Below are 22,492 nucleotides of genomic sequence, written 5' to 3' on the forward strand. Positions count from 1 at the left end.
AGCTCCCTTGCTGATTGGCTCTCTGAACAGCCAGACTTCTAGGAGATGGCCATGCCATTAATGGTCCTTGGTGGAAATCAAGGAAAAAGGACTTAGGTTTATTTCATGTGTGGAGATGAGGAAAAGAGATCAAAACTTCAATAAGTAGGAGGCAATGTGTGTGTGTGTGTGTGTGTGTGTGTGTGTGTGTGTGTGTGTGTGTGTGTGTATGATTAGCTTCTAGGTGACATTTGCTGTCATGTGTCTGGGAAGGGAACAGGGAGAAAGTATTGGCAGTACAAAAGTATTCTAGGTTTTGCTCTTCATGAATTAACTGAGCAGGAAAATAATCACACGAAGGTGTGGAATTGAAACAATGGTCATCTGAAAATAAGTGGGAGCCTTGGGATTCATCTGAGATGCCCATCCTGATCTGGGGACTTGGGTCTCAGGGGGTGACCACTGGCCACACCAGCTCCTGGTAGTATCTGGCACACAACACAAGTCAGGGCACTTCTACCCCAGGGGATATGTGCTTCACTCTTGAGGGCTGGAGGTAGAGGTTGTCCCCCAATCCCCGCTTGCATGTCTTGAGTACAGTGAGGCTTTCTCTGACTGTTCTATTTAAGATGACAAATTCCTCCCTCTTCATCCCCAGTGAAGTTTTCTATAGCTTTTCCTGGCAGCTGCAGGGCTTGTATTTTCTCATTTACTTGTTTATTGTCTGTCATTCCCAATGGTGTGCTGATTCATAAAGGCTGACGTTTTGTTTCTTTTGTCCCATGCTTTTGTCCCTAGAATAGTTCCTGGCACATAGCAGGAGCTCAGTAGATAATTGTTGAATAGATAGGAACTTTGCATGCTCTTATTTATTTATTTGGTACTGGGACTTGGGGGAGCCAGGTAGGAGCCCTAACCTTTGAGCCATACCCTCAGTCATGCTCATGCTATTTTTTAAATAGGGTCTCACATTCATGCCCAAACTGGGACCTTGATCTTCTTATTTATTCTCCTGTGCTGAAATGATAGGTGTATCACACTGCACTGGTGCAAATAGGGTACTTGTAAACTTTTTGCCTGGGCTGGCCTTGAATTGCAGTTGTTCCCATTTCCAACTTCTGAGCCTCTAGGGTTATAGGCATGAGTCGGGGTACCTGGCTGTCACTTGTATACAGTCCTAGAAGCTGATTTGTATTTGCATTTTAGAAATGAACCAACTATTGTATATATGCATATTTGGTCATTTGAAGTCGGATAGAGAAGGGAGGAAAACAAGATGAGGGGCTGGGGTGGGGGGAGGGAAACCGGGACCAAGACATGAGAAAGGGTATCAATGTTTGTGAAGTAATGCACCTTCTATCTGATGAATATAATATAACTCTTCTATTAATTACAATAAAATATATGAAGAAAAAAAAGAAATGACCAACTAAGACAAGGAGAGGTGAGGTACCTGTCTATAGTGATAGATGCTGGCAGAGACAGGATTTGAATGAGGCTCCTGGCTTCACCATAAGCACTGGGTTTCTACGTGACAATCTGCTTTGTGGGATGGTCGGGATGAGCCTCTTACACTTCCATGTCTCTGGTGGTCTACAAAGATACTTGGTCCTTGCCTCTGGTTCCTACCCTAGATCTGCCTAGCCTCTTGGGACTTCCTGAGTGTCTGGGTGGGAACGTCTCTCCATGCTTCTGACTTCTGGAAAAGGAAAAAGGTAGAGACTGGTCACCAGGACCAATGATCTAATCCATCAAGTATACTAAGTAAAACCTTCCTTAAATCCCTCTAAAGGACAGGATTCAGAGAGCTTGTGATTGGGTGAAAGCATTCCTGTGGGAGGGAGAGCCATGCTCCATTTCTGTGGGACCAGGAGACCCTCTGGGTCATATTCCATCTGGTCACTCACTTCTATTCTTTTTGTTGTTGGCTGCAGGGCTTGAACTCAGGACCTGGGCACTGTCCCTGAGCTCCTTTTGCTTAAGGCTAGTGCTCTACCACGTTCATCCACAGAACCACTTCCAATTTCCTGGTGGTTAATTGGAGTTAAGACTTTCCTGCTTGGATTGGCTTTGAATTATAATCGTCAGATCTCAGCCTCCTGAGTAGCTAGGATTACAGGCCTGAGCCACCAGCAGCCAGCGATCTGTGTTCTTTGTACTAAGTACCATGTAAGTACAGTGGCTTCCAGAGTTCTCTGGGCTAGTCTAGTAAATTATTGAATCTGAAGGACGCAGGGCATGGGAGCTCCAGATCTATGGCCAGTTTGTCAGGAGCACCAGCGACCTGACTCTGGAGCCTGGTGTCTGAAGTGAAAGCAGTACCTGGGGAATGAGCCCTTTAATCTTTGGAGTCTGTGAGTCTAGGTCGTTAGTGTCAGAACAGAATTGAATTGTAAGACACTTGGCTGCTATTGGAAAGTTGGAAAAAACAAAACAAAACCTTTGTCAATACTTGAGAAAATGCTGTGGAAAATGCTCCCTCTGTTGATCAACAAATGCCAACTCCATCTACCCAGTTGTTCAAACAAAGACCATGAGAGCGATTCTCAAACCCTGCCTGCTGTTGTTTCTCCCATTTGATCTATCATTATGTGTGGTCAGTTCTGATACTAAAATAATCCTCTATCCAGATGCTATTTCTCTTCACTGCCTAAACACAAGCGACCAGTTACTTCCCTCTGGGTAGTTTCAGTAGTCTTCCCTGCCTTCTCAGTTTTCCATGTAATTCATTTCACACCACAGAATGAAAATGGAAGGAGCTGAACACTGCTTATGCTGGATGGGATGTGAGCATGGAACATGACTCTTGGGTTCCTGCTGCTGCTCCTTGTTAGTCATCATTCTCTTCCTCCTCCTCCTCCTCCTCCTCCTCCTCCTCCTCCTCCTCCTCCTCCTCCTCCTCCTCCCATCTTCCTCCCCATCCTCCTCTTTCTCCTCGATTTTATTTTGAATTCAGGGCTTGGGTACTGTCTCTATCTCTTGAGCCACAGCTCCACTTCTGGCTTTTTTTGTGTGGTTAATTGGAGATAAAAATGTCTTACCTTGCCTAGCCGGCTTTGAATTTGGTACAACCATCTCATACTCTGGAATACCTAGGATTACAGGAGTGAGTCACCTGTGCCTGGCTCTTCCTTGGGTGTTTTTGGCAGTACCTTTCATCTGGCTGCTCTTTCTGCAAGATCACTATTCCAATGCTTAACGTCTCATGTCATTTAACTCTGATGAAGATCTTAGAAGCTATAGTCAGACTGTCCTTTTTCAGATGATACCTGTGCTTCTTAACTCTGAAGGGTTTTATCTCCACAAAATATGAATTGCTTCTGCAATGAATGAATCTAAAAATGAACCTCTGCCCCTGCTCCTGGCAAAAAACTAAGTATGTAGCACATGCCTCCCTGCAATCCCAGCAGTTGGTATGCTGAGATAGGAGGATTGTGAGTCAGAGGCTAGCCTGAGGTCCAAACAAGCACACAGACCCACACAGAATCTCATAAAACTATTATTTTGAAGCTAATTTTTAGATCTGCTGTAAGTTGTTTTTTTTAAGCTACAGAGGCATCTCACATTCATATTACAAACCACCATGAAATGGCTAGCTTCAGACCAGTGGGCTGCAATGCCTTCAGACCTTGAAATGCAGGACTGGACAGGCACCATTCCTGGCTGCCAGGGAACTATACTAAGCACAGCAGTATGGCTGGCCCTCACCCTCTGTGTCTGGACTTGGGAAGAAAAGATGTATTTGGTTATTTGAAATTTGATAGGGAAGGGGGGAAAACCAAGAAGGGGGGTGGGTGGTGGGTGGGGGGGAGGGTGATGGGTACCAAGACATGTGAAAGGGTATCAATGTATGTGAATTAATGCACCTTCTATCTGGCAAATATCATGTAACCCTTTTATTAATTACAATAAAAAATATAAAAAAACAAAAACAAAAACAAACAAACAAACAAAAAGAGCACAAGGCTGCTTGAGAGCGCCACCTGCGGGCTTCTCTTCCCATGTATTGTGTTGGCAGCTCACCAGTGCCAAGGGATCCTTGGGAAGTGGTAATAGCACTGCACACAGAAAGCTTGGCAAGTGGTAATAGGTGCTCACTTCTTTGGGCCCCGCTGCTGTCCAGATGTTCCTTCACACAATGACACATTCAAGGGTTGTCACACCTTGGCAGGTGGTCAGAGCAGTTCTCTCCAGTGAAGGCTGTAGAACATGGAGGTTACAGAGTCGGGAATTTGCTGATAGCAACAGTCAGAACCTGGGCTTGAATCCAGGCTTATAGACTCTGTTCTCTTCTTATTCTTCTTTATATCTCCATTCTGTTCTTTCATTCTATTTCCCTTCTCTTCTTTCAGTTCCATTCCATCCTGTTCGCTTCCTATACTTCTAGAGTAGAAATGGCATTTCTTCCATCTGTCTCACAGATAGATACATTGATATAAATTATCAATGGGGCTGAGATTGGAGCACAGCTGGGGCATAGGCTGCAGGTCTAAATTAGAGATCATTGGTATACAGATGATCTTGAAGCATGGGCAGAGCAGACAGGATTGGGTGGGAGGAACACGTAAGGCTTTGCTGTGAAGAGGAGGAGAGGGTGGTGCCTAGAAAGGGAATTGATGCACTGGGGAAAATCAGTTGTATTGATAGAAGTTAAATTTCTAAATTCTTTTTTCTGATATTAGAGCTTGAATTCAGGGTCTTGAGCCCTCCCCCAGCCTTTTTTCCCCTCTCAACACTGACACTCTATTACTTGAGCCATGCCTCCGCTTTCAGCTTTTCGCAAATTAATTGGAGATAAAAGTCTCCCATTTGTCCTTCTGGACTGGATTTGTCTCTCCATCCTCAGATCTCAGCCTCCTGAATAGCTTGGATTGCCACTCATGAGGCAGCTTGTTTCTACTTTTAAATAGGGAAGGAATTTAGAAACAGTTGCTTGCATGGAGAAGGACTCAGTGGACTGGAAGGGATGGAGGCTGGAGGCAGGCAGTGCAGGGGGGTGGGGGTGGGGGAAAGGGGAGCAGAGTGGCCTTTCCTGCTGCCACAGCCAAGGATTTGCAGAGCTGTGGAGAGGGAAAGTGTCTGGCAGCGGAGCTTGAGGGCATTTCCATGGAAGATCTCTGCTCCTCAGACACTGGATGGCTTTCTGAGAGCAACGGAAGCATTTATGAGTGTCAGACATGAGAGGAAAAGAGGAAAAACCAGAGACGGGTGTGAGCAGGAGGACACTGTCTGGGGCCATGGTTATGGGGTCAAGTTGAGGACTGGGTGGAAGCTGGTCTTGAATCATTAGTAGGAGTGAAGCCCACCTGGTGTGGTGGAGGTGGTGGGGGTCCTCAGGTGTCCTCCCAGAGGTAGTGCTACGGATGGGTTCACATCGGTTGTGGATTCTTCCAGACAAGTGAACTTAAAGGTAGAAGGGCAGGGGAACACATAGAATATTGAAAAAGATGCCATTTAAAATAATGGTAATGGAATGAAAGCTGGAAAAGGAGGGGAAGGAAGACAGGAAGGAGGGAGATAATGGACAAGGAGAAGAGAGAAGGTTAAATGAAAAAAAGTTGTGGGCTTCTTTTAACCAACTAGAAAAAGTTACTGTGATGACAGCTGGGCTTTGTAAGTCAGGCTGCTGGATAGTGATCAGGCTCGGGGAAAGGAGGCTCTGGGTAAGGAACCATGTGCTGAAGGCCATAGACTAACTTCACAGGACTGGAACAATAAAGGTCAAAGCAACTGTATGAATATTATAACTCAAATAATGTGTGTGGGTCCCAGACTTTTTGATTTTACATTTCCCATCTTGATCGCCCTATTTGTAAGGAAATGGAAAGACTCTCCTAGTGGAGGATTACAATAGCTCAAAACCTAGATACAGAAGATCATATAGGATGAGGCTAAATGAAAGGAACTCAAGGATATGGAAACAAGAGCTTTAGATTGTGTGCTTGTTGTTCTTAATGCACTATGTTATTTCTCTTCTCTTTTGTTACCCTTTGGTTACTGTATTTGACTTTGTCTATAAATTTATTTATCTGAAAGGGAATTGATGCACCTGGGATTGGGAGGGGGCGGAGGGAAGGAAATAGGAACAAAATCATGAGAAGGGGGTATCAATGTGTGAGAAGTAATGTACCTACTGATTGATGAATGTAACTGTAACCCCTCTATATATTACCCCGACAATAAAAAAATTAAAAAAACGTTCCCATCTTGTAAAATCTTTGCAGTGTTGATGCTTCCAAGATAAATCGAACCACACTTTTTTTCTTGTCGGGTTACAGTTACATTCGCCAGATAGTAGATGCATTACTTCTCACACATTGATACCCCTTCTCATGTTTCTGTTCCCATTTCCTCCCCCCCCCCACAAGTAGAACCACACTTTTTTTTATGTTAGTCCTGGGGCTTGAACTCAGGATCTGAGCCCTGTCCCTATGTTGTTGTTGTTGTTGTTTTCCTCAAGGCTAATGCTTTACCACTCTGAGCTACAGCCCTGCCACCAGTTTTCTGGTAGTTAATTGGAGATAAGAGTCTCATAACTTTCCTGCTGGTGGCTTTGAATCACGATCCTCAGATCTCAGCCTCCTCAGTAGCTAAGGATGACAATGTGAGTCACCAGTACCTGGCAGAACCACATTTTTGACATCATGATTTCCCTAGGGGACATTGAACAGTTAGGTTGGTTCTGAAGCTTTCCTTGCATTTGGGGAAACTTCTCATTGCTTCATATTACCGTCACCATTCTTGGAGATTTGTTCACTTTGTAAAGATTTCAGGTTGTAGCAGGCAATTAATTGTAAATAGCTCCATATAGTTCCTTGGGGGAGAAAGCTGATTTGGGCTAACTTTGTTTCACCTGGTCTCCTTGGGGTCCTGAGCTAAATAATGAAACACAGGAAACACTAATGGTGTAATTATTCCAAATATTCCCCCCCCCCCCCCCGCCGTCAGTCCTGAGACTGAACTAAGGGCTGAGTTTTTGTGTTCAAGGTTAGCACTCTACAACCTGAGCCACAGCTCCACTTGTGGCTTTTTTGGTAGCTTATTCACATTAAGAGTCTCAAGGAATTTCCTTCTGGGGCTGTCTTTCAACTGTTATCCTCAGATCTCAGCCTCCTGAGTAGATAGGATTACAGGTAAGAGCCGCTTGCTTCTGGCTAATCATTCAATATTTAAAGTCATAGGAACAGTGAACACTTTAATTTACTAAGTAGCACAGTAGACTTTTTTTCCTTTAACTTTTTTCCCTTGAAATCAGGAGCCAAAAGGAAGAAAGTATGTGGGTGCTGGTAGAGATTGGGAGGAAAGTAGGGAAGAGAAAGCATAAGTTTTTCTTCGTAAACTCAGGTGGGGGCTGGGTATTGATGGCTCATACCTGTAATCCTAGCTATATAGGAGACTGAGATTTCAGGATCACATTTGAATCCAGCCTGGGCAGAAAAGTCTGTGAGACTCTTATCTTCAATTAACTTGCAAAAAGCTAGAGGTGGAGATGTGGTTTAAATAGGAGGGCACTAGCCTTGAGTGAAAAAAGTCCAAGTGAGTGTGTGAGAGTGTGAGGCTTTGAGTTCAGACCCTAGTACTGAAACACAAGCACACAAAAGAAAAAGAAGGAAGAAAGGAAGGAAGGGATGGGGAGAGAGAAGGAGAAAGGAAGGAGCGTGGAAAGAAGGAAGGAAGGATATAAAAAGAGAAAGAAGGAAGTCCTGGAATGGGGCTTGGGGTGAGTGAAAACATGCTTGGGCTTGTTCTCTGTTGCAGGATACTTGAGTGGGTGCCTGTGATTTGCTCATCACTGTCTCTGCCATGTTGGGAACTCTGATTTTTCATAGTCCTTTCATCATTGTCCAGTGCTTCACAGCATGGCCCAGCCTGTGAAGAGGGGCCCTCCAACAGACATCCTCAGCATGGCAGGGGCCTTGATGGCCTTAATTTAGTGAGTGGCTTACTTGGGTCTGTTCAATCCCCTCTTACTCACTTAACTGGGCATGGAGAGGTAAAAGCAGTGGCTCTCAAGCTGGACTGAATAATAGAATTGTCTGGGGAATGATGGAGCCTATTTTCCTTAAGAGACTCAGCTTGCATTAGTGCAGAGGGATCTGAGCCCCTGTAAATTAAAACAAAAATCTCCAAATGATTGCAATGTCCAGTGAGAAATGGGAATGATTGATCTAAACAGTGTTTCTGAAACGTGGCAGGTGGTTAGAGGCACTGGCATTTGCTCTTGCTGGTGACTTGGATTGACAGGTGGGGGATGGGCAGAGAAATCAGTGGTTAGCAGGCACTCCATGGGAAAGGGCTGTTTATGAGTCACTAATAGGAAATGTAGCTGCTCCTTTGCTGAAAGTAGGTTTTGTGAAGGACAGTCTTTTATGACATGTATTTACTTGGAGATGGCGTTTATATAAATCTGTGTTGATGGATGTGGAAGGGGAACAGAAGCTGGTTTAGCCTTGAATGTGACTCTCGGAAGATAGCCCCGTCGTAATTGTTGCACTGGTTACCGTGTTTGGCAAAAGGGTCTTTTGCTCACAGAATTTATAGTAAAACTCTTGCAATGAGTAGAAGGTTTTGGTTTAGCTAAGTGGCCCCAAATGCCATTACTCAAGTCCTTATATGACAGGGTAGAAGCCATCTGAGCAGGGGCCAGGAGCTGAAGTGAGAGGATGAGTACAGGGACTGGACACAGCCGGGAAATCCAGTCACCCTTAGAAGTGGGTAGAGTCCAGGATCAGTTCTCCCTCAAGACAGGGAGGGGGCATGGCTCTGCCATGATTTGGGCACAGTGAGACAGATTTCGGCTTTCCCTTAAAAATTGGAGTTTATGTGTCTATTGCAGTCAGTAGCCAGAGGAGGTAGACACATAATCTTCCTAGCGACAGGTGCAGCTGAGATCCTTACATAGTGGGCCTGGGTGCTGTAACCTGTCTCACAGAGTGGTCCTGGTGAAGCTGCCCTGTGGGTTTGTGGGTCACATGCTGAGGGACAAGTGTAAGAAGTTGAACTTTGGGTGCTCACTGACCAGGGAACCAGGTATTTTGATGAAAAGTTTTTAGCCCACTCTTGATGTTCTTATTTTTTTTTATTGTTGAGGTGAAGTACAGAGAGGTTACAGCTATATTCATTAGATAGTGGGTACATTTTTTCTTGAACATTGTTATCCCTTCCCATGTTTTTCTCCCACTTTCCCTCCCCACCACCCTCTCCTACTCATCTTGTTTTTCCCTTACTTTATCTTTTTCAAATAAACAAATAAATGTATATACAGTATACCAGGTGCCAAAGTCAGATACAGTATCAACATGTGATACCATTCTTGCTATTCTAACTCTGCAACCAGGACATATTCCTGGACAAAGGAAGATTGGAATGCAGGCAGCTGCCTAGATAATTGAAATAGGAGTTAATCAGAGGACAGGCTCATTTCCCATTGTGGCTGTTCAGACCTACTTGAAAAGGTTCAGCTATTTTAAAGCAACAAAGAGATCATAGCTCACATCTGTATGGTGTCATATTTCCTGCAGAGAGAGGAAAGTTCTATGCCTATGGAGAATGAGTACAGGTTCATTTGATTTTTTTTTTTTTTGCCAATTGTGGGGCTTGAACTCAGGGCCTGAGCACTGTCCTTGGACTTTTCTCTACCACTTGAGCCACAGCATCTCTTCTAGCTTTTTTCTACGTATGTGGTACTTAGAAACTAAACCTGGGTTTTTGTGCATGCTAGGCAAGCACTCTACCACTAGGCCTAACTCCCGGCCAGGTTCACTTAATTTTAAAAGCCATAAAGTCTGAAAATTAAAAAAGAACCTATATCCAATTCTAGTGCTGAGTTCCTGTGAAGTAAAGAGGAGTGTTAGTAGTCCAAGATTGACTCAGAAACTATCTTGACTTTGGCACTGATTTTCTTTTCTTTTCTTCCCTTTTCTTTCTTTTCCTCCCTCCCTTCCTCCCTCCCTTCCTCCATTTTTTTTCGGTCATTAGACTTGAATTCAGGTACTGGGCACTGTCCTTGGGCTTTTCTGCTCTAGGCCAGTGCTTGACCACTTTGAGCCACAGCACCATTTTCTGGTTTTCTGGTGATTAACTGAAAATAAGAATCTCATAGACTTTCCTGCCTGGGTTGGCTTTGAACCATAATCCTCAGATAGCCTCCTGAGTAGTTAGAATTACAGGTGTGAATCACCCGTGCCGGACTTGGGGTGGTTCTTAATTTGTTGTTTCTCTTCCATTTGAGGTGTGGTGGTGTCAAACAGAAAAAGAGGAAAATCATCCGGGGTTTTGTGATGGATAGATAGGTAGACAGATGGATAGATAGAAAGACAGACAGACAGATACTGTTGTACTCATTTATCAGGAAGAATTATATTATGTCATTTGAATGGAAAATAGATGGACCTGGAAAAAATATCTTGAGTGAAGTAACTCAAACTCAAAGTGCCTATGGACACGTATTTCGTCTTGGGTGTGGAAGTTAGACCTAAATTATATATATATATATATATATATACATAAACATAGACAGAGTCATATTCACTTATACACCAAACATTAACTAATGTATGGGATATTAGAGGGGAGCACTTCAGAGGGTAACTCATTTGAACAATAAACATATAGTTTAACAAAAATAATGAGTACAAAGCCAGAACAAGTGTTGTCCAGGACAGGGGGGAGGTCCAAGGCAGAGGGGCAGAGAAATGGAGAGAGGAAGGGTGGAGTAAATGGAGCCATAACACTAAACATACAAGTAACTTGAGGGGCTGGGTGGGGTGGGGGAGATGGGAGAGAGTGATGAGAGTGATGATGTCATCACCACGCATTGTACTCATAAACAGACGTGTAGAATCGAAACTCTGTTGTACAACTACTTAAGGATAATCACAAAATTAAAAAAATAAAAATATCATAAATGTTAGAAAAGAAAGCAAACATATTGCTGGACAGAAAATACCACTACTGAAACTGCAATAATGTTTCTGTGTCATCACTCATATGAATGTGAGAATAGCCACACCCAAAAATCAGGCTATTGATTGGAACTAGCTCAAGTTTTTGTCACATTCTGTTGTAATTACCGCTTAAAACACACACACACACACACACACACACACACACACACACACACACACACACCATAGTCTTCTATGTACAGGTGAGGAGGGATAAGAGTGGTTGCGATGCTGAGACCTTAGACAACTTCCTTTAGTAAGGAATACCTGGTCTTTTAGAAAATTTCAGTTTTTGGAAATTTGAATTTAAGCTATCATTTCTCTCCCTCCTCTTCTTCTCCCTCTCCTTCTTTCCCTCCCCTTCTTTTCTTGATTTTTTTCCATATATTTTTTATTATAATTAATAGAAGGTTTACATTATATGCATCAGATGGAAGGTGCATTACTTCACATACATTGATACCTTTTTCATGTCATAGTCCCCATTTCCCTCCCCCCTCCCTTAATTTCCCCCTTCCCTATCCAATTTCAAATAACCAAATACAAATATATCCAATATATCAGATAACAAAGTGAAATATTATAGCAATATGAGATAACCAACGGACAGCAAAAGAGATGAGAGATAACATAGTACATTAGGGTCATCAATCACTCATTATATGGCTTTTGTTTCTATATCCAGGAGGTCCTTTCATTTAGCATCATTCTATATGGCCTTATGTATCTAGATTTTGTTCTATTGTAAATCTTTGCAAGGAGAGCCCAAGTTTTCTACTGATTATGAAAAATGAGGAAAACCATTGAGCCCATGTTCCTTTGAGTCTGGCTTACTTCACTTAATATGATATTTTTGAAGTCTTTCCATTTCCTTACAAATGGGGAGATGTCATTCTTTCTGACAGCAGCATAGAATTCCATTGTGTATAAATACCACATCTTGTTGATCCACTCATCAACTGAGGGACATCTTTGCTATGGTAAATAGTCCTGCAATGAACATCGTTTTGCTAGTGGATTTAGTCTGACCTTGTTTCTGGACAACTGGGTAAATGCCAAGTAGTGGAATTGCTGGGTCATAGGGGAGCTCTATGTTTAGTCTTTTGAGGAACTGCCATACTGCTTTCCATAGTGGCTGAATGAGTTTGCATTCCTACCAACACTGTAGTAGTGATCCCTCCTGGCCACATCCCCTCCAGTATCCGTTGTTATTAGTTTTCTTTTTGTTTTTTTTTTTGCCAGTCCTGGGCTTGATCTCAGGGCCTGAGCATTGTCCTTGGACTTTCTCAAGGCTAGAGCTCTACCACTTGAGCCTCAGCACCACTTCCGGCTTTTTTCTATATGTGGTACCGAGGAATCGAACCCAGGTCTTCATACATGCTAGGCAAGCACTTTAACCACTAGGCCAAACTCCCGGCCCCTGTTATTAGTTTTCTTGATCCTGGCCATTCTTACTGGAGTGAGGTGGAATCTCAAAGTTGTTTTGATTTGCATTTTTTTATAGCCAGAGATGTCGAGCATTTCTTCATGTATCTATAGGCCATTTTAATTTCTTCTTCAGAGAAGACTCTCTTTAGCCCATCTTTTAATGGGATGGTTGTTTCTTTGTAGATTAGTTTCAGAGTGATTCAATTTTTTAAGCTGTTGATATATTTTAGATATGAGGACTTTGTCTGTTGTATGGTTAGTGAAGATCTTCTCCCACTCTGTAGGCTTTCTAATTAATTTGCTAGCTATGTCCTTTGCCATACAGAAGCTCTGCAGTTTAATCCAGACTTTCTCTGATTTGTTGTGTTTCTTGGTCCTTATTAAGAAAGTTTTGACCTGTAACAAGGAGATCTAGTGTATCTCCTATTCCTTCTTGTAAAGTTTTCAGTGTATCTTCTTTTACCTGGAGGTCTTTGATCCATTTGGAGTTAATCCTCGTGCAGGGTGACAAAGAAGGATCCAACTTTAGTTTTCTGCAGGTGCTTAACCAGTTCTGCCAGCACCACTTGTTGAAGAGGCTGTCTTTCTTCCATTCTATTTTTTTTGGCTCCCTTATCAAAGATTAGGTGGCCATAGGTCTGTGGTTTAATATCTGGGTCCTCAGTTCTATTCCATTGGTCTTCAGGCCTGTTCTTGTGCCAGTACCAAGCTGTTTTGGTCACTATAGCTCTGTAATAGAGTCTAAAGTTTGGTACTGAAATTCCTCTTGCACTGTTCTTTCTGCTAAGAAGTGTTTTTGCTATACGTCCCTCCCCTTCTTTTATCCTTCTTCGCTCTCATCTCTTTCCTTCTTGCCTCTCCCCTCCCCTCTTTTTTTTTTTGCCAGTCCTGGGCTTGAGCTCAGGGCTTGAGCACTGTCCTTGGACTTTCTCAAGGCTAGAGCTCTACCACTTGAGCCTCAGCACCACTTCTGGCTTTTAGCTATGTATGTGGGGTACCGAGGAATCGAACCCGGGTCTTCATGCATGCTAGGCAAGCACTTTAACCACTAGGCCAAACTCCCGGCCCCCCCTCCCCTCTTTTTTATTTTTATTTTTTTTGCCAGCTCTGGGGCTTGAACTCAGAGCCTGAGCCCTGTCCTTAGGCTTTCCTCAAGGCTAGCCAAAGTACCACTTCTGGCTTTTCTATGTATGTGGCACTGAGGAATCAAACCCCGGTCTTCGTGTATGCTTGGCAAGCACTTTACCACCAGGCCAAACTCCTGGCTTTCCTTTCTTTTTTCTTTCCTTTTCTTTGTTTGCTGGTACTGGGCCTTGAACTCTGAGCCTTGCACTCTTATTTAGCTTTTTCCACTCAAGGCTGACACTCTATCACTTGAGCTACACCTGCAAATCTGGCTTTTGCTCATTAATTAGAGATAAGAATCTCAGGGGCTTTCCTGCCTGGGCTGGCTTTGAACCATGTTCCTCAAATCTCAACCTCCTGAGCATTTAGGATTCAGGCATGTGCCACTGGCTCCTGGCCTCATTTCTCTTTATCATTCCACCTCTGGAAAATCTGGAGTTGTGTGTAGCATCTTGTGTTTTTGTGGCAAAATACACAAAACTTACAATTCAACTATTTAACATATCCACTCAGTGACATTAGGTGTATTTACACAATTCTTTGACCATTACCATAGCGGAAACTATACCCATTAAGCATGAAGTCTCCATCCTTCCTTCCCTGAATCACTGCACTTTCTGCCTCTGAACTTGTTCTATGCTTGGATACCTCAGAGAAATGGAATTGCACCATGATGATATTTTGTGTGTGGCTTAATTTTCTTAGCATAATGTTTTCAAGGTTGATCCATGTGTCTTGAGTTTCACTCCATTTTATGTCTGAATACTCTAGTATCAGTATATAAATATCACATTTTATTTATTATTATTGGTGGATAGTTGGGCTGCTTCAACCTTTTGACTACTATGAATAAGTATTTTCTCTCTTAAATTAAGATTAGAAGCCAGGTGTCAGTTGCTCATGCCTGTAATTTTAGCTACTCAGGAGGCTGAGATCTGAGGATCACAGTTCAAAGCCAGCCCAGGCATGAAAGTCCATGAGACTCTTATCTTCAATTAACCACCAGGAAACTGAATGTGGCATCATGGCTCAAAGTGGTAGAACACTAGCCTTGAGCTGAAAGAGCTTGGGGACAGTGCCCTGGCCCAGAGTCCAAGACTCATGATAAAAAAGAAAGAAAGAAAGAAAGAAACAAACAAACAAACAAAAAAGAAAAGATAGAAAAGAAAAATTAAGATTGGAATTATGGAAAAATATATACATTGAGAATTCCATGCCTTCCCTTTGAAGACATGGGAAGAAGCACTCATGAGAGAAAGGCTAGGAACCATTTGCTGAGGGCACAGTGATTTTTTTCTTTTTTGATCTTCACCTGCATTGGATAGAAAGAATCTCAGGAATGAACCTTATCATCACCAAAAATGGGAACAGATATTTGGAGCTGGAGGGGGCCCTATGGTGAAGGTTAAATCTACTCTTGGACCTAAATTCTGAGAGGAGTCCTGTTGCCTGGTGCTATGTCTCATGTCTGAGGGGTGTGCTAAGTGGATGTGCCCAAGATTCCAGATTTCTGCCCATAGGGGGCCTGCGTGATCCTTGACTGGAAAGAGGAGAGGCTGAACCTCCCTTGTAGGTAACTCTGAAGCTGAACTGTGAAACCTGAGGTCTGTGAGGTTGGAATGCTGCCTGGACAACACTGGGGACAGAACACTGAGAGCTGGCATGGAAGGGTTAAAACAGACAGCTCTGGAGAGGGTGAATAGAGGGTTTCCCCTCCTCACTGCTGGAAGGGCTGGGAGCTGGACCTTGGGTGCTGGAGACCATGAAGGCTAAATAAAGTGGGACCTCATGTCTGGACTTTACCTGGGCTTCAGTTTCTTGTCTCAAAAGAATCGTGGAATCAGTGTCTCTCACAAACTGTTTTGGCTCTGATTAAAATATTAATATGTCTCTAGTATTAATATTAGAATATCTTGATTATATAATTAATTGTGTCATGTTATATGAATATTGATGCTTTAATCTTTGAGTGTCCCCCTCCTTGTGTAAACTCAAGTAAGTTTGTTTACTTGTGGGAAATTGGGGCCCAAGGCCTGGTGAGCCTTGAGAGCCCTGGTTTCTCTGCCATCTATCTGTCTGTGCCTCTGTTTTTCTAACTTACTCTGGCTCTGGTATCCTATTGTGCTGCCTCGGGTTGCAGTTAGGAACACTCTAGGTTAGTTCCCTGAGTGTGGCTCATAGTTGAAGTTACTTCTTGTCTGGCAGAGTCTCACACAACATGCTAGTCTAGTGGAGAGGGTGAGAGAGATGAAGAGGAGGCAGTGTTGGGAGGTAAATCAGCATCCCAGCCCTTTCAGCATTTTCCCTTCTCTTTCCTCTGCTTTTTTTCTTTCCCTGGGTCCTCCTCTAGCTCACACACATGTTTTAGAATGAGACAATGGTTCATACCTATCTCACTTGACAGAGGAGAAAATTAGGGATGCAGAGAGGAAGGTCTTTAAAAAGTCCCGAGTAGGGCTGGGGAGTTTGGCTAGTGGTAGAGGGCTTGTTTATCCTGCACAAAGACCTGGGTTCCATTCCTCGGTACCACATACATAGAAAGAAGCCAGAAGTGGTGCTGTGGCTCAAGTGGTAGAGCTCTAGCCTTGAGAAAGTCCAAGGACAGTGCTCAGGCCCTGAGCGCAAGCCCAGGACTAACAACAACAACAACAAAAGTCCCGAGGAGTAGCTGACAGAAGTAGGGTAGAAAGTAGCAGCTCCTCAGATGGGCTGATGGCTTGCACTCATAATCCTTGTTTCTCAGGATGCTAAAACCTGGAAGACTGAGGTTCAAAACAAGCCCAGGAAGAAAAGTCCAGGAGACAGTTACCTTCAAAATAAATGACCAAAATGTTACTCAAATGATAGCGCAAGAGCTGTGAACAAGTAAGTTGAGAGAGAGAGAGAGAGAGAGAGAGAGAGAGAGAGAGAGAGAGAGAGAGAGAGAGAGAATAGAAGTTCTTTATTGCTGCATGCAGTCTCACAGATTTCTTTGAGTTAAAGGCTCCCTGTAGGATTTGAGGAGTCCAGGTGTGGTGGCTCATGCCTATAATCCAAGTACTCAAGAAGCTGAGGCAGGACTGTTAAGAGTCTGATACCAGACTCTGGGATCTCTAATTAAATGCTGTCTCCAAAAACAAAAACAAAATGAGAGATCAACAATAATGACAAAGAAGATACGAGTCCTAACGCTCTATCTTGGAACAAAAAGTTCAGAGACTCCTTCTTGAATAGCCTGGTTCTCAGCTAGCTGTTGAAATTGGGGGAACAGCCAACCATTTTGAACCACAGTTTCCTCATTGCATTACATGAGGCCAGCTCTACCTTTTCTGCTCACACATCTGTTATTTCAGACCAAATGGGGTGAAAGTGTCTGGGTCATATCCAGCCACAGCAGCAAAGGGGTGAATTCCTGCCAGCCCTGGACCAGGGGTGCAGGGGGTGTGGAAGAGGGGACAAGCAGTCCAATCTCCTCTGACGTGTGTGCATTGCTCCATCCCTGACTCCATTTCCCATTCCTATGTCACTTCAGTAGGGGACAGCGAAGGGTTTGGTATGGGAGGCATCTGTGTGGCTGGGAGCAGAAAGGGCCTGAGGTATGTGGCAGAACTGGGAATGATTGACAAGACAGCCTGACAACTGCGTCTTCATGTCTCATTCCACGGCTCATGTACCAAAGGCTGATGATTGGCAGTGCCATTCAGCTGCCACTTGAGCTGAAGGAACAGTGACAAAGGGGGACAAGATTGTGTGTAATGGCCTCCTGCTCGCTTCTTGGTTCCTTGTCCTTCTATTCTGTTTCCCTGTCAGCCCGATGCTGCCTTTCAGCCATCTAGCTGCTCGGCTTGAATGGTGCAGAGTTCCTTCTGGTTGCCTGCTGCCTTCCTAAAGATGGTTTTCAAATAACCTTACTCCTCTGTGCCAAAATCACAAGACTGAAATTCAGCACTCAGAAGGTACTGATTTAAATAAAGTATACAAAAATGGGGAATGATAAGCTGAATACCAGAGTGATTTGCATTTATAATAAGAGATTATTGTCACAAGTGAATCTCTTATTTATATATTAATGTGGGAGAAGGATGTCTTTGAGCAAGGAGCATCCTTCTTTCTTCCACATCTAGCCTAGTGGGCAGGGGTGGTCGTTGTGTCAGTACTAGACATGCCGTTCCATTCCATTTCACCACCACAACTACCTCCTCCTTCTCCTGCTGCTGATATGGAACTTGAACTCAGGACCTACCACTCTTGCTTGGCTTTTCTGATTCAGGTTAGTACTGAAGTACTTGAGCCACACCTCCACTTCTGGCTTTTTTCCCTGGCTAATTGGAAATAAGAGTCTCTTATATTTGTTTGTTTTAGCTGGCCTCAAATTAGGATCCTCAGATCTCAGCCTCTTGAGTAGTTAGGATTATAGGCATGTGCTTCAATGAAGATATCATTGACTTTGAGTTAATGTGGAAAGGGAAGCCCAGAGAGGTGAGGAAACTTCCCCAAGTCCCACAGCTTGTAGGAGGCAGTGCTAGATTCATGCTGGGTTTTGCCCCGTGTTTTGAGGTACAGCATAGTACACCTCCACTTAAAGGACCAGCATCTGAGTTAGTTCCAGCTTGTAGTTTGCATGGTGGTAGCCAAAGGGGTGAGAGATGGAATTGAAAGTAAAGCTTTTGGGGGGCTTTGTGTACTGGGTTCAGCAGGGACATTTGATGTCATTGTGTGGAATAAAGAACTGTAAGCATCTGGGGACAATGTATTCCCCCAGGATCTGGAAAAATACATAGCATATTCAGGGAGCTGAGTTTTTCCGGTTTATCTTCCATCTCTTGCTACAGTGGCCCTTGGCCACTCTGCTTTCTTGACAGGCGGTGCAGATGTCCTGAGAGGAGGACCAGGGTGAGGTTGGAGAGATGAGGCAGGGACTAGACAAAAGAGAAGGAAGAAGAATATCCCCAATCATCACTATTAATACCACAGACAGCAGAACTTCCTGGGGCTCTGGTGGGAATGTGCCAGCAAAACAAGCCACCTCCGGGCTATTTAGGCATTGTCATCCTCCTATTTATATTGCAAAGGGAAACAAGAACTTGGAGTGAAATAATAACCAAGTAGTAGGTTTTGGGTGTACTCAGGACTTCATTCAAGTGGTTAATTAAAAAGATCCCAAAGCTTGCTTAGATTCTAGAGGCTCATGCCTGGAATTGTAGCCACACAGGAGGCTGAGATTTGAGGCTCATAGTTAAAAGCGAGCTCTGGGCAGGACAGAAAAATCTGTGGGACTCTTGTCTTCAAATAACTAGAAAAAAGCTGGAAGTGCAAATGTAGTTAAAGTGACATATCATCAATCTTGAGCAAAAACGCTAAGGGGCAGTGCCTATGCCCGGAGTCAAGCCCCAATACACACACACACACACACACAGGCACACACGCATGCACGGATGCATATTTCAAAGCTCAATAGAAATTGTAAAGTAAAAATAACCTGATTATCAAAGACATTGTTACAATTCCCAGACATTTAAAGTTTTCCCAGACAGTTTTTGGCTCTTTTTCATATATTTTTATTGTAATGAATAGAAGGGTTACATTATACTCACCAGATAGAAGGTGCATTACTTCACATACATTGATACCCTTTCTCATGTCTTGGTCCCCATTTCCCTACCCCCAACCCCATCCCTCATCTTGTTTTCCTTCCTTCCCTATCCAACTTCAAATAACCAAATACACATATATACAATATATCAGATAACCAGGTGAACTGTTGTAACAATATGAGATAACCAAGGGACAGCAAAAGAGATGAGAGATAACATAGTATATTAAGGACAACAATCACTCATTATATGGCTTTTGTTTCTGTATCCTGGAGGTCCTTTCATTTAGCCTCATTCTATATGGCCTTTTGTATCTAGGTTTTGTTCTATTGTAAATCTCTGCTAGGAGAGCCCAGGGTTTCTATTGATTATGACAAATGAGGGAAACTATTGAACCTATGTTCCTTTGAGTCTGGCTTACTTCACTTAATATGATATTTTCTAAGTCTTTCCATTTCCTTACAAATTTTCCCATTCATTTTTAATGGTTGCTATTGCTCAGCAAGGCAGGAGTTTCCCTCCCAAGACTCTGGATGAGGTGGACATGCTGCAGGGCCTGGGCAGGCCTGCTGTGGGACAGGAGCTGTGTGGAGCTGTCCAGAGCTCATCCTCCTCATGCCAGTTCTCATCTCCCACAATGCACTGCTCAGATGAACGCATCACTTTCACATTACCTAAAATTACCATTTAATTGTCCCCACATTGTCATCTATGTCATAGCAGGATTGAAATTCCTCTGGCAAGCAGGTCTCTCATTTTGACTTGTTGCTTTTCTTCTTCGTATCTTAATTTTTCTCACTTCCTTGCTGTTCACGCATTCTATTCCTTCTTCCAACCCTGGTGGGTGGTCCTACAGTCATATTCATTGTTTACTGAAGACTTTGGTGCTGGGGGCACCATTTGCAGTCCTTATAATTCCTCCATAACAATTGTATTTTCTCACTTATGGAATATGGAGAAAACAGACTCAGAAAAATTGATTTGCTGAAGTTTACCAGAGGGCACGTGACACCTACTTTGGAGCAGGAGGGAGTAGGGTTGTGAGGTGGTGGTTTGGGATTGGGGGATGTTTAACAGTATTGAGAATGATCCTTGAACTAGCCTCTATCTCTCCCATCAGCATGGAAACTATCACACACACACACACACACACACACAAAACCACAAAAAACACACACATACATCTCTACCCTACACCCACCCCTAGGTACCAGGATAATCTTGGAAGAGCACATTGCTCATGGGGGAATTTCTGACCAATCTTCATGGCAATTTGAGCCCCTTCTCTCCCCCACCCTTCCAAAAGCAGTGTCTGGTTTTGCTTGCCAGTAGCACAGGCCTGCTTGTCTCATAATTGGAATCACAATTGTGTCAGAGGCTGATTCCACTAGTGCTAAGATGAGGCTAAGGGAAGACAACCTGACTAGTGTTGTCTACCTGTACACCTCTAGGGTGCTGGTTAAGGTCTGGACAACTCCAGGCCCTTTCTTCCAGGCAGACTGGAACCAACGAAGGAGTCTGCCTGAGTGAAGAGTTCAAGATGGCAGGTGTAGTTAGTTACACAACTTTGGGGATTTGAGTCTGCAGGGAGCCTGCTGGGTATGAAATTGCCATTAGGGAAAGAGGGGGCGGAAAGCAGAGAGCCCACTGAATATGACTAGGGAAGATGTTCTCTAACTATACTATGGCATCAATGAAAAGAGAAAACAAGCAGCACATGTGACTTTGCTGCCCAAATGGGCACAAATGGGGCCAGGGGCATGGCCTAGTGCTAGAGTGTTTGTCTAGCATGCATGCTGCCCTAGGTTCAATTCCCCAGAACCACATAAATAGAAAAAGCTGGAAATGACACTATGGTTCAAGTGGTAGAGTGCTGGTCTTGAGCAAAGAGTGTCCACGGACAGTGTCCAGGCCCTGAGTTCAAGCCCCAGGACTTGCCAAAAAAAATAAAAGGGTCACAAATGTTTACATGTTCTATTATAGCATGATATATAGCAAACAACATGTGCCTTCACTATCGCTGCAAGGCAAAGTTATTAGGGAAGTTTTTAGACCCAGTGCTATATTGTTATTGAATGCATCCATAAAACAAGCTCTATCACCATGCCATAATTTTAAGAAAAAATGACAATTGTTATTGCCTCCCATTAATCAGTTTCATTTGTAATTCTGTGGATTTTATTTTATACATCCAGAACATTATTTTGGGAATGGTTCCAGACACACTGCAATCTGCCATAGGGTTTCACGGCTCAAGAATGATTAAAACTTTGCAGGAATGCAAATGGGGCCCATGGTGATTTGAATGGTCCATTGGACTGGGTCCTCTGGAATGGCAGGTGCAAGGAACAGGAGGCATGGTATCTGATGAACTGCATTCATTCATTCATGTTGAGGGCTACTAGATGGCCGGCAGTGTGTGAGACCTCAAGATTCCTGCTTCATGGGGGTTCTATTCTAATAGAGAGGAATAACATCTAAGCAATTGATAGGCCATAACGTCCTATGATGGAAAAAATGCCTCTTAGGGAAGTAGTGGAAGTTTAGATTGAGGGAACAGCAGGTTCAGAGAGAGAGAGAACTTCTATGACATAAGAAGGAGAGTGAGGCTTTTGGAAGTTTGGGGATGTTAGAGCTGCGTGATTTAATATGGAAGCCTCTGTCCACCCTGACTACGGAGCTCCTGAAATGTAGCTGGTCTGGACAGGATCTGCACTGTTTTATAAATTATTGAAGACTTAGTATAATAAAACAGAAAAAACCTAACGATTACTAGTAAATATGCATTATATGCCAATAATATTTTGGACATCCCAGTATCCAAAAAACATTGGTTAAAATCCATTTGGTTTCTAGTTTTGCTTTTCTTATTTTATTTTTGTTGTCTGGGTAATGTATAGAGGAGTTAGTTACATTTGACAGCTAGTAGGTGCAGTACTTCTCACACAATGATAGCCCTTCTCATGTTTTTGTCCCCATTTCCCTCCTCCTACCCCCTCTCAATATAGTTTTGCTTTTTAAAATGTGAAGATTTAAAATCGTACAGCTGTAAGAGAGTAGGAGAAATGGATACCTTGTTGAGACTGTCAGGGTTTGTACTTTTGGGCACCTTTACATATTTCAGAGGTGTGAAGAGGGATTAGAACGTCTTCTGCCTGGCTAATTTTAACGAACATCTGGGCAATGGGAATGTGTTGGTGAATCAGAACGCTTCTGTTACAGACTGCTTGTGCCCCATGATTTATAGGTTGAAATCCTAACCTACCTAATGGGCTAGTCTTTGGAGGGAGGGCCTTTTTGAAGGATCAGTGCCTCTACAAAGGACCTGAGAGAGTGCTTCTGCTCCTTCTATACCACGTGCTGCAGGAAGAAGCAGGCCTACTCCCCACCATGAATTCTGCAGCACCTTCACCTTACATTTCTCCAGCACAGAGACAGGCC

Source organism: Megascapheus bottae, chromosome 5, assembly GCF_031878675.1.
Source record: "Megascapheus bottae isolate mThoBot1 chromosome 5, mThoBot2.hap1, whole genome shotgun sequence".
Taxonomy (NCBI): domain Eukaryota; kingdom Metazoa; phylum Chordata; class Mammalia; order Rodentia; family Geomyidae; genus Megascapheus; species Megascapheus bottae.